Consider the following 380-nt stretch of genomic DNA (forward strand, 5'->3'; position numbering starts at 1 on the left):
TGTGGATGTGAAAATTGTCATATTTGATAAATTTGCACTGAGTTTCAGATCTAAATAATCAATAGAGTGATTATCACTTTTATGTGTAAAAGCTAAATTTAATTGATTACTGTTAATATAGGTCATGAAGTGCTCAATGGTTTGTTCATTCTGTGTTTTGTCCCAGATGATTATGAGGTCGTCGATAAAACGACCGTATAATTTGATATTGTCCTTAAATGGGAATTCAGGTGAAAAAATAAAACAAAATTCCATCCAACCCATATATATATTGGCATAGGCCGGGGCAAATTTAGCCCCCATGGCCGTGCCTCTCTTCTGTAAATAATAATCACCCTCGTGTACAAAATAATTATGTTTTAGTAAACATTCTGCAGTTT

The sequence above is a fragment of the Bombina bombina genome, unplaced genomic scaffold (genome assembly GCF_027579735.1).
Source record: "Bombina bombina isolate aBomBom1 unplaced genomic scaffold, aBomBom1.pri scaffold_625, whole genome shotgun sequence".
Lineage (NCBI taxonomy): Eukaryota > Metazoa > Chordata > Amphibia > Anura > Bombinatoridae > Bombina > Bombina bombina.